At 38.6% G+C, this 10,938-nt stretch overlaps 1 pseudogene; it reads right to left on the bottom strand.

Annotated features, from left to right (window-relative positions):
• Positions 1-9,056: 9,056 nt before the first annotated feature.
• Positions 9,057-9,892, bottom strand: LOC140524053 (large ribosomal subunit protein uL30-like; annotated as a pseudogene).
• Positions 9,893-10,938: the final 1,046 nt, after the last annotated feature.

The raw sequence follows: 10,938 nt of genomic DNA, 5'->3' as shown, positions 1-10,938 counted from the left end.
CAACTCAGTTCTCCATTTGCAGAGTTATCAGGCTTTTGTCTGTCTTCCAGCAGCTGTCATCTGCTAATCCATTTGGGATTAGAGCTGGCTTCTATTGGGAAATTCCCTGGAAAGTCTTCAGTCCCTCTCTCATGTGACTTCTTCATAGCAATCCTGGCAGGGGGTTACAGTGCTGCTGTCCAGCAAAAGCAGGATTGAGAACTTCAGATCTCTAACAGGGGTTCTTAACCTTTTGGGGGTCCTGGTCCCCGTGGTGAAGCCTATGGACCCCTCCTCAGAATGATGTTTTTAAATGCATAAAATAAAATACAGAGCTAGAGAGGAAACCAATTACATTGAAATCTAGCCATCAAAATATTTTTTAAAAACCGAGTCCATGGACCCCAGGTTAAAAACTCCTATTCCAGACAAAGACAGAGCAGAGACTAAGACTTTGGCTGAGTGAGAGAGAATCAAAAACAAAGAATTTTATACTCCAGTTGTGTCAGAGCTAGGAAAGAGATCTTACAGATTGAGTACAACTTCCTTCTTTTACAATGAAGAAACTAAGGCATAGGGAGAAATAACTTGTCTAAAGTCTTTTAGCTAGTTTGGAACAGAGATTGGAATTCTGACCTCCTGACTTCAAGTCCCCAAGAGACAATTTCCCAACACCAGTTTCAGCCACAGGCAAAGTTTGCCTTTGGTGCCCCTCCACTATGGATATGATAATAAATGTTTAACAACCAGCTTTCTGGAGGAAGGGAGGAATTGTGTCCATGACACACTTCTAAGTTTAATTCACTTAATTAATATTTTCTTTATCCCATTTGAAGTCGAGACCATGAACAAAATAATAAATCAGGCTCTGATTTGTAACTTTGAACTTTTAACCACTGACTCCCTTGAGCTGCTTCAACAGATCTCTGTGAGAGAAATAATTATTAATAACTAATTATTTGGGGAGATTCAGCATTTCCCCTTTTTCTATTTTCAAGATCTCAGTCTCCATAAAGTTTGGGTTAACCTTCTCTGCCTAACCCCATCCAACCTTACAAGAAATCTCTACTAAGGTTAATTCCATGCAATTAAGCTTGAGTGGAGACAGATCCTTTTGTCTAATTGCCCAAGGCTAGGGGTGGTCTGGGTATAGAGATAGTGTCTCTGTCCAAGGGTGGCAAGATATCATTCTTAGACCCTCATTATAATATTCATTCTATCATTAATTATTGACCAATCAGATTTGATTCCCACCCTGGGGAACACCTGCTCTTCAAAGAGTATGTAAACTGTGATCCCACCACCATGATTGTCTTTGGTCCAAGAGAGATGGCCAAAAGACCATCCTTTTATGAATAAACATGTTGGACTTAATAATAAAATTATTAAATTACCTAAAAACCATGTATCTCAGACCTTTTTAATCGCCACATTTGTCTTCTGTGTCACTTGTGTGGCAAAGCTAGTCTTCAATCCCTCCCACTTCCTTTCCCCAGTTTTCTCCCCACTTTAATCTTCATCCTCCCTATATTACCCAGTGCCCTGGCCCCTGACTTCCCAATGAGGCTTGTCTTTCACACTCCAGATCTTTCTTCCTTCTCTTCTCCTTCATTTAACTTTGCTATCCTGTGACCCATCCTCTTGTTTTCAAAGTCAATGGTAGCAAGGTGGTGTAGTGTAAAGAACTGGTCTAGGAGTAAGAAAATGGGTCTGAGGACTGGCTTTGACACTTACCAGAATGTGTGACTTTGAGTAATTCATTTCAATGAAAATGTATTGTGAGCCTATGAAGCACAGGGCATAAGGGTATCTGGGCATGATAGGATCATAGATTTAGACCTCAGAGGTCATCTACTTCAAACCCTTCATTTTATAGACAAGAAAATAGAGTTCTATAGGGGTCAAGTGGCTTGTCCAACGTCACACAAGAAAGAAGTGGCAAAGCTGAGATCTGAACCCAAGTCCTTCAATTCTACATACAACGCCCCACTTTATCAAACTGTCTCCCATTATAGAGACATAAAAGTGAAAAAACAAAATCCTGCCCTTCCCATAGGAGTCTATAGTCTAATAGGAGGATATGATACTTATGTAAATAAGATGGCTAAGCCACTCACTCTCTGGGGCTCATTTCCTCCTTTATAAAATTAGTAAGTTGGTCTAGATTGTTATTGTTGATTTGTTTTCAGTTCTGTCCTACTCTCTGTCCCTCCTTTTTGGTGTTTTCTTGGCAAAGATACAGGAGGAGTTTGCCATTTCCTTCTGCAGCTCATTTTACAGATGAAGAGACTGAGGCAAAGAGGGTAAAGTAACTTGCACAGGATCACACAGCTAGGTCTGGCATTCTATCCACTTCACAACATAGCTGTCCCCTGGTCTAAATTAGGGGGTTCTTAACCCTTAGAAGTCCTTGGATAGAATTCAAGGGTCCCATGAACTTGGATGGGAGCAAAATCACTCCTTTATTAACTTCTAACTAAAATTTAGCATTCCTTTAATTATGAATTTTTTTTTTAAAAAACCCATAATTTAATATATCTCTCCCACTGCCTGACCTGGTGGATTCTGATCATTAAGGTTTGGGCAAAGAGAGATATTTTAAGGCTAGGGTCCTGGGCAGGCATCCTGAAGTCACATTGTGTAGGCAATCAAATATTCCACCTAATTGTGAGGGTGGCTCTGTCTAAAAGACAATGAAAGTTTGGAAACTTATGTTGAAAGAACCTCAGGAAATGGATCTGAAAGAACTCTCCTCCCACCCTTCCAGCAGATGTGAACTTGCTTCCTCTTTACGTGTGATTCACTTGCTTTGTCTTAGCAACCATTTCTAGGCTTTGGGAACTTGATCTATTGGGGGAGTTTGATGGCAAATTCAATGATCAGATCCTGAAAAATAAGAGAACATGGAAGTTTCATGGTCAGTCAGCCCTGGTCTACATTAAATATTTCTAAGGGCTTCCCACAGATTAAGATATTGTACAAATCAACACTGTAGGTAAAATAAACACACTAATGCTCTGTTTAATGGAGCTGTGAATTGGTCCAACCATTCTGGAAAACAATTTTGCTCAGAAAGTAACTAAAATAGCTATACTCTTTAACTGTCTTCTGAAATCCCTCTTCTGGTCATAGACCCCCAAGTAGGTCAAAACTAGAAAAAAAGGTCTAACATATGTCAAAATATTTATAGCATCACTTTTTGTATTAAAGAACTGCAAAAAAAAAAAGAAAGAAAGAAAGAAAGAAAGAAAGATGCCCATTGATTGAGGAATGGTTGGTTAAATAAACTGTGGTAATGAATGTGATGTAACATTCCTATGCCCTAAGGAATCATGAACACCAAGAATACTGAGAAGCATGGGAAAACATATGAACTGATGCAAAGTTAAGTAAACAAAAGCTGGAAGACAATCACGATTGCAACCATGTAACCAGAAAGAGCCACTACAAAAATAGAAACTGAGAGTTATTGGTTATGATGTCAAAGTTTGAACAGAAGAAAAAATGGAAGACTCTGAATGTGGAATGTTACATATGATACTGGACTCCATCAGTTTTGTTGAATTATTTAGTTTAATTTTCCCACCTTTATTTCTTTGTTTTTAATTTTTGGTTTTAAAAGATGGCTCTCTGAGGGACTGGGGGGCCAATATATTCACTAATGAAAGTCATATAAAAACAAAAGTTACCAACAAATTTACAAAAAGAAATTAGAGTAACCTAGTCTAAACCTCATATTCCTCCAAGTTTGTATGCTGCTTCCTACTTCTCAAAGCCCTCTTCTATCCATTATTGGGCACCTAGATGGTGCAGTGGATAGAGCACCAGTGCAGGAGTCAGGAGGACCTGAGTTCAAATCTCACCTCAGACACTTGCCACTCACTAGCTGTGTGACCTTGGGCAAGTCACTTAACCCCAATTGCCTCATCCTAGGTCATCTCCAGTCATCCTGATGAATATCCGGTCACTGGATTCAGATGGCTCTGGAGGAGAAGTGAGGCTGGTGACCTGCACAGCCCTCCTTCACTCAAAACAGTCAAGTGCAAGTCATGTCATTATTTCTCTGATGGAATGGTCCTCTTTGACAACCAAGGATGAACACACAACCTCTATCCATTATTAATGGGTCCTCAAAACCGCTTTGGAATCATCAACAAGACTAGATAGGGCAAGGATTCTTATTCAAATCATAGAGTTGGCTAGCAGCAGAGCCACATCTCCTGACTCTTACCCCAAGCTGGTTCCACTGTCCCTTGGAAGAAAAAACATATTTCATAGGAAAATGGGCTAGGCAAAAAGAAAGCTAGTCTGGCTAGCCAATACTTGCATTTCTAAAGGGAGTCTTGTAGTCTTACCGCTTATAGCTTGCAAGTGGATGTTAAGTAAATATACTACAAACATCCCCTAAGAAGTAAATAATAGTATTGTGGCTCCTTGACAGGCCCAATAGGTCCAGGGATATAAGTACTTGACCCTTAGGAACAGGTCTCCCCCAGCAGCATTAATAATCTGACCGATTCCCTCAACAGAATGCCAATGCCCCTTCTTCTACATAGGACTTATAGGAATTCCTAGAGTGATGTTCCCAAAAGGCCCTCTATCTAAGCTAGTTAATGCCTACTGTAAGTCAAACTGAGCCCTATGTGGGCCCAAGGGAGGCAGAATAGACAATCACTTTGGGGTTTAATTTCAGGGGCATTGCTAAGAAGCCTGATTTTTTTTAAGCATTTCCCTCATGAAAATATACATAATTCACCATATTATTCCTTCTTCTACATAAAAGCATTGCCTCCAGAAAAGTTTTATTAATAATATTTTATATTTGTATTAGCATGTTTTGCTTTATAAACCACTTAATATACATTATCCGATTTCATCCTTACTAAGAACCTATGAAGTAGTACAACTATATTATTTTCGTTTACAAATTAAATTAGGTAAGGATCCAGAAGGTTGTATCACCAAAGTCACTCAGTTATTAAATGGTAGTGCCAGGCCAATGCAAGCCTTCTGGTCCTGATTCCAGTGTTTCCTCTGTTATACAGTATAGGGATGACAGGGAAAATGCTACCTGGGAGGGATAAGATTGCATACCTAGCATAGCTAGGTGGTATGGTGGATAAAGTGCAGGGCCTGAAACCAGGAAGACCTGAGTTCAAATCCAGCCTCAGACATTAATGTCTAGCTATGTGAGTGGGCATGTCACTTAACCTTTTCTGCCTCAGTTTTCTTAATTGTAAAATGGGGATAATAGTACTAACCTTTAACATCAGGTCATATACTGTCTCCTTCCCGCCCAATCCCTGCCCAGGTATCATCATGGATTGTTATCCTGTTCATCATAAACTTTGACTAGTGAAGTGACCTTTTCTTGTCAACATCACCATCTTCTCAGAATCTCTTACTTCCTTCAAAGATTGATTCATGTGCCACCTCCTACAAGAAGTCTTTGCTGCTCCCCTAGTTGTAAGTGTGCCTTCCCTCCTTAAATCCTCAGAGATCTATTCACACAGGGACAGCTAGGTGGTACAGTGGTTAGAGCATCAGACCTGGAGTCAGGAAGACCTGAGTTCAAATCTGACCTCAGGTACTTACTAGCTGTGTGACCCTGGGCAAATGGCTTAACCCTGTTTGCCTCAGTTTCTTCATCTGTAAAAATGAACTGGAGAAGGAAATGGTAAACTGCTCCAATATCTTTGCCAAGAAAACCCCAAATGGGGTCATGAAAAGTCAAACACAACTGAGCAGCCACAAAAATTCTCACCGTATCCTTGTTACATATCCTTTCTATGTTAGGGCAAAATAAATCTCTTTTTCTTAACTCTTAGTGAATTGTGAGCACCTCACTTTGTCCTAACCTGAACAAGGCGCTAATGTTAAGTCTACCCCTAAAAAGGGAATAGGAACTAGACCTTGGAATTCACTGGTAAAGAAAACTCCCAGATAAGGAAGCATCCACTACTAATGCAGGTTACCTTTGCTACTGGAGGAGGCAAGAGAGAACATAAATCACTACCTAGTAGCTGATAGCCCAGATCAACTTTGACCTCAGAAGGCTGCACTCTGAATAAGTCCTAGCCACAGGAGAGTATCACCACCACCACCTCTAGACTGTCTGGGATCTCACAAACCCCAAAGTTAGATTTGATGAAGACTGCAAAAATTTTATGAGCTCAGAGTTGCCCCAGTTGAGGCATTCACTCAGCTAAGATCAATTTTGGGGGTTTCCAGGGAGTTTAAAGGATAATAAATTCCAACTGGTTTGTAGAGAGAATGACCAAGCTTGACCTCACAGAAGACTTAAGACAATGCACCTCCCTTCCTATTTTGCTGATAGGAGACAATGCCAGAGAAACATTACATGTGTTCTCAGATGTGGTTGATATGTTTTGCCGAACTTCTTTTTTCCCTTTCTTTTAAACGTTTTATTATAAGGAATGGCTTGTTGTATAGGGGAAGAGGAATAGTAATCTATTCCAGAATCATATAATTTTTAAAAAATTAATTTATTTACTTTTAGTTTTCAACATTCAATTCCATAAGCTTTTGAGTTTTATATTTTCTCTGCCTCCCTCCTCTCCTCGCTCCCCAAGATGGTATGCAGACTGATACAGGCTCTACATACACATTCATATTAAACATATTTTCACATTAGTCATGTTGTAAAGAAGAATTATAACCAATGGAATGAACCATGAGAAAGAAGAAACGAAACAAAATAAAACACACCAAAAAAAGAGAGGGAAAGAAAGCAAATGGAATACTTTAATCTGCATTCTACATTCAGACTCTGTAGTTCTTTCTCTGGATGTGAATAACATTTTCCATCATGAGTCTTTTGGAGTTGTCTTAGGTCCTTGCATTACTAAGAAGAGCTAAGTCTATCAAAATTAGTCATAGTACAATGTGGTTGTAAGTATGTATAATGTTCTCTTGGTTCTTCTCATCTCACTCACCATCAGTTCATGTAAGTCTTTCCAGGTTTTTCTGAAGTCTGCCTGCTCATCATTTCTTATAGCACAATAGTATGCCATTACATTCATATACCACAACTTGTTCAGTCATTCCCCAACTGATGACCATCCCCTCAATTTCCAATTCTTTGCCAACACAAAAAGAGCTGCTCTCAATATTTTTGTACATCTGAGTCCTTTTTCCATTTTTGTGATCTCTTTAGGATATTGCTCTAGAAGTGGTATTGCTGGGTCAAAGGGTATGCTCATTTTTATGGCCCTTTGGGCACAGTTTCAAAATTGCTCTCCAAAATGGTTGGATCAGTTCACCACTCCACCAACAACGCATTAGTGTTCCAATTTTCCCACATCTTCTCCAACATTTATAATTTTCCTCTTTTGTCAATCTGATAGGTGTGATATGGTACCTCAAAATTGTTTTAATTTGCATTTCTCTAATCAATAGTGAATTTAGAGCATTTTTTCATATGACTATAGATGGCTTTAATTTCTTCATCTGAAAACTGCCTGTTCATCTCCTTTGACCGTTTATCAATTGGGGAATGACTTGTATTCTTATAAATCTGATTCAGTACTCTATATATTTTAGAAATGAGGCCTTTATCAGAGATACTAGTTGTAAAGATTCTTTCCCAGTTTTCTGCTTCCCTCCTAATCTTGGTTGTGCAAATCTTTGTTTGTGCAAAAACTTTACAATTTAATGTAATCAAAATTATCCATTTTGCATTTCATAATGTTCTCTATCTTCTATTTGGTCTTTCCTTTTCCATAAATCTGAACAATAAATCATTTCTTGCTCTCCCAGTTTGTTTATAGTATCAGCCTTCATATCTAAATCATGCACCCATTTTGTCTGTATTTTGATATACAGTGTAAAATATTGATCTATGCCCAGTTTCTGCTATACTATTTTCCAGTTTGTCCAGCAGTTTTTGTCAAGTAGTGAGTTCTTATCCCAGAAGCTGCTATCTTTGGGTTTGTCAAAAAGAGTAATATAGTCATTGAATGCTGCGTCTTGTGTACCTAACCTATTCCACTGATCCACCACTCTGTTTCTTAGTCTGTACCAAGTGGTTTTGATGATTGCTGTTTTATAATACAATTTAAGATCTGATCTGATATAGCTACGCTATCTACCCTAGCATTTCTTTTCATTAATTCCCTTGGTATTTTGGACCTTTTGTTCTTCCAGATGAATTTTGTTATCGTTTTTTCTAGCTCTATAGAATATTTTTTGGCAGTTTGATTGGTATGGCACTGAATAAGTAAATTAATTTAGGTAGAATTGTCATTTTTATTATATTAGCTTGGCCTATCCTTGGGCAACTGATGTTTTTCCAATTATTTGGATCTGACTTTATTTGTGTTAAAAGTGTTTTGTAATTATGTTCATATAGTTCCTGAATTTGTTTTGGTAGGTAGACTCCCAAATATTTTATAATGTCTACAGTAACTTTAAATGGAATTTCTCTATCTCTTGCTGTTGGGTTTTGTTAGTAATGTATAGAAATACAGGTGATTTATGTGAATTTATTTTATATCCTGCAACTTTGCTAAAGTTGTTTATTATTTCAAGTAGTTTTTTACTTGATTCTCTAGAATATCATATCATCTGCAAAGAGTGATAACTTTGTTTCTTCTTTGCCTATTCTAATTCCTTCAACTTTTTTTTCTTCTCTTATTACTAAAGCTAATGCTTCTAGTACCATATTGAATAGCACTAGTATAAATGGACATCCTTCCTTTACCCCTGATCTCACTGGAAATGCTTCAAGCTTACCACCATTACATATAATACCTGCTGATGGTTTTAGGTAGATGCTACTTATCATTCTAAGGAAGGCTCCATTATTCCTATGCTCTCTAATGTTTTCAATAGGTAATGGGGGTTGTATTTTGTCAAAAAACTTTTTCTTCATCTACTGAGATGATCATGTAATTTTTAAAACTATCAACAAAAATAATTTTTTAAAGATGGATTGAGCATTTGCTGTATAATGCCCTGATAGGGTCTCACAAATTTAGTGGCCAAGGAGTTGAACAAGACTCTTCATTATGATGCAGAAGGAAGGAGTACAAAGTTATAGAAGTTGTTTGTTTGTTTTTTTCAATTTTGTCATAGGCATTTTATTTAACAGACCATTAGAAAAATAAACATGGCAGAGACCTTTAGTTCATTCTTCTAATAAGCCTGTTGATCTGGTCTTCCCTGTTACCAGCATCTCCACCTTCCACAAAGTGTGTAGTCTTTTTCTTCATTCCGCCTCTTGGAGAAGATAATTTGAAGGGCCACAGGTAGTTGTTGGCAGCTTTGAAGTGCTTGCCAACAGTGTAGATCTCATGGATCAAGTCCTCCGTGCAGATAATTCCATATTTACCAAGTGATTTTGCAATAAGGGCATTATCCATCAGGGCAATTCTGTTTCTTGATCTTGCCATAACCACGTTTATAAATCAGGTCATTCACAGACTCCAAGTTTGGGTAACCCCATGCAATGTATGGTTCCACAATTCTCAGCATGTTAATGGAAACCTTGTTAAGCTTAACAAAAGTGCCATTGAAGATTTGGTGAAGATGAAGAAGCTGCAATACTTTTCGGACCTTTGGACTAACACCATTGATCCCTCTGATTCCAATCACAAAAGCTAACTTGGGTTCAGCAGGTACATAGTAATTGCCAGCTTTTAGTGCCATTCTAGCCAGTTGGATTTCACTTCTGTACATCTGTCTGTACTCCTTATGATAGGCTTTAGCTTTTTCATAGATAACTTTTCTTCGTATTTTACAGAGCTTTTTTATAGCCATCTTCTTCTTCAAGCATTTTGCCTTCAGTATTGCGAAAGCCTTTTCCTTTTTCAGAAGGGACTCTGGAATGGATGGTAGCTTCTTTTCTTCTGTGCCTGCCATGATTCCAGCAGGAAAAAGAGGAAAGTTATAGAAGTTAAGGAATCATAAGATCATAGATTTTTATCTGGTAGGGACCTTAGAAATCATGTAGTCCAACCTAACTTTAAAACTGAAGAAAAGGAGGCCTCATAAAGCTAAGTGACTTGACCCAGCACCTGATACATAGAAGGAGCTTAATAAATGCTTACCAATTGATTGATGGTCTAAGGTAACACAGGCATAGTCAGTCAATAAACTTTTATTAAGTACCTACCATGTGCCAGGCACTGTGTTAAGTGCTAGGGATACAAATATGAAAAAAGAGTTCCTGTACTCAAAGAGTTCACAGTTTTAGAAGAGAAGGCAGCACACAAAAGGTAACTGAAAAGGGTTAGGGAAGGTCTGAGGGTATGATGAAGTCAAAGATGTGCCACAGGAGTGCAGCCAAATAAGAAATGACTCATTCTGAGCTAAGCTCCCTCCTTAAATGAAGATTTAGGGGTTCATGGCTCTGCAGTGGAAATCAAACTCAGACTCACCAACTCCAGAGCCAGAGTTCTCTCTGTTTTACTATACTGCACCCCTCCTCAAGATCATAGAAGATGACAGTGGGAAAGGATACAATTTTCTGTTTTCTGCAGAGGAACCCAGCTAGAAACTCCCAAGCTAGAGAGGGAAGGAGGAGACCAAGAAATGTAGCCAGAGCTCCTTAGTCTCTTCCTGCCTCCTACTAAACATCTCTGAAGTCTATAATTGTGCACCTTGCCTCCTCCTTTCTCTTTGGTCCTAGAGGAGCTAAACCTGGGGACAAAATTCAGATTGGGCACACCCTGTACATGCTGCTAGCCACATGCCCACAAAAGCTTCCTGTGTAACTGTGGGAATTAGATATGAAATTAGTGTCAGGCCACCCCACAGGTTTATCTACCCCTAGCTGATCCCCAATAGCATATTAGTATGACATTAAAAGCCCCAAAATAGGAGTCAGGATTCTTGGTACTCCAACTAGATAGCCTTGTAACTCTGATAAATCACTTCCCCTCAGGTTACTTAAGGGGGATGAGCAAGCACCATAAAAATGCACGATGACCTCTTCCC

The sequence above is a fragment of the Notamacropus eugenii genome, chromosome 1 (assembly GCF_028372415.1).
Source record: "Notamacropus eugenii isolate mMacEug1 chromosome 1, mMacEug1.pri_v2, whole genome shotgun sequence".
Lineage (NCBI taxonomy): Eukaryota > Metazoa > Chordata > Mammalia > Diprotodontia > Macropodidae > Notamacropus > Notamacropus eugenii.
This window is presented reverse-complemented; position numbering and strand designations above follow the sequence as displayed.